The sequence below is a fragment of the Tamandua tetradactyla genome, chromosome 16 (genome assembly GCF_023851605.1).
Source record: "Tamandua tetradactyla isolate mTamTet1 chromosome 16, mTamTet1.pri, whole genome shotgun sequence".
NCBI lineage: Eukaryota > Metazoa > Chordata > Mammalia > Pilosa > Myrmecophagidae > Tamandua > Tamandua tetradactyla.
In genome coordinates, this window is record NC_135342.1 from 17,447,620 (window position 1) to 17,449,731 (window position 2,112).

The following is a 2,112-nucleotide window of genomic DNA, read 5'->3' on the forward strand; positions in this document are numbered from 1 at the left end:
GCCAGAAAGAAAAGGACAAATAGTGTATGGTCTCACTAATATGAACTAGCATTAATGAGTGAACTTTGAGAGTTAAAGTTAAGAACACATGTTACTGGGAGATAGAAAAAGGTAAAGAATGGGAATTTCATTCTGAAGAAATGCAGATTGTGAAATAGGACTGATTGTAAAAATTCAGAATTGGATAGCACAATAATGTCTTATCATTGCACAATAATATAAGAACACTGAATGAAGGTGAATGTGTGTATATTTGAGGGAGAAGGACTAGGGGTATGTTTGAAAGCAGAAGAAAAGTGGGGGGATAAAGACTGAGATCATATAATTTAGGAACGCCAAGAGTGGAAAATGGTGGTGATTAAATTTACAAACATAAAAAGGTTTTTGCATGAGGGAAAACAAATGAATTTCAACGTTGCAAGGTTGTTGAAAATGGATGGTTCTCAGGAAAAAGTACAATCAATGCAAGCTAAGCCCTATGGTCAACAGTAACATTGTAATATGCTTCCACTGAATGTAACAAAGTCATAATGCCAAAACTAAATGGCAACAAGCTGGGGTTATGGGATAGGGGTATGGATTCTTTGTGGAAGAAAGGAAATGTCTTCATATAGATGATGATGGTGAAGACATGTCTACTTACATATGTTGGATTGTATGATGTATGAATATAACTGTTTGAAAATGAATAGCGAGAAACAAGTGCTAGAGGAAATGTGGAGAAAGAGATATACCTATTCACTGTTTGTAGGGAAGCTGAGAAGTGCAGCCCCTCTGGAGGGCAGCATGGTGATTCTACAGGAGGCTAGGGGTGGGTTTGCCACAAGATCTGTCAAACCATTGCTAGGTATATACCTGGAGGAAGTGAGAGCAGGTGCATGAACAGATTTTTGCACATTCATGTTTATGGTGGCAGTGTTGGAGAGTCACAGTGAATGCCCGTAGCCTAAGGATAAAAAGACTGAGGGAACGAACTGGGAACTGTGTTGTATATACACAATGGACTACTGAGGGGCCACAAGATAAAATGAAGTTGTGAGACATGCAAATATGTGAATGAACTTTAAGGACTATATGTTGAATGAAATGGTATAAACAAAAAGACAAATACACTCATGCCTCACTCATATGGAATAACAATAATGTACGAATTCAGTGAATTGAAGTCAAGAGCCTGGGTTACCCTATTGGGGCCTACTGTAAAGGGTCCTAGATTGTAAGCTCTTACAACAGTCACATATATTCAGGAATTGTAACAGTTATTCTAAGATACTGAGCTGTTTATATAAAGCCTGGTCATTTTCAGAATCACTGGGTATTTATGTGACATCTGAGACTCAGATTTAGACCTCTGAATGAATGAAAGTTAGAATTACTCCAATAACAATTGTTTTAAAAAGTTGAAAAAGTGATCAGACTTTGACTATAGATATGAATGGAACTGATCTGAATAAGACGAAGTAAATCAGAATATAATAAAGGACTATATGGTTCATATTTTAAAGCTTCAACTTCTTTGTGAGACTAAAGGGAGAAATGTTTATTTGGTGCAAAATTCATATTTGGGGTATGCATTACCTAATTTAATTTCTATGATCAGTTTAGTTGAATATCATAAGTACATGGAGTCTTGAATAGGGTGTGAACTTTTTTGGTTTGACAGATTACTGTGATGCCTTGATATATCCCAGAGTAATTTGGGCAATGAATAAAAAGTATTTATATAAAGGCAAATCCTTGCCTTTATTTGTGATGTCTCTTTAGTGTCATTTCCTTTGCAATTTCTTCAGTATGTCTTTGTCTTTCACAAAATTTGTTATTTTTGAAGTATGTTGTAGAATGTCTTTCAATTTGGTTTTATCTAATGTTAACTTATGACTGCACTTGAATTGTGAGTTAGTGGCAAGAATGTCACAGAAATGATACTTTATTCATATTCATATTCCCTCTTATCAGTTGCTGCTCAATTTTTATCTGTCCTAGTAATGGAAATGTTAACTTTGCCCATTTGATTAAGGAGACATCAGCTTAATTTCTCCCCAGTAAAGAGCCTTGTTTTCCTTTTGTAATTAATGAATATTTTGTATGGAGGTGCCACAATCCTATATTAAC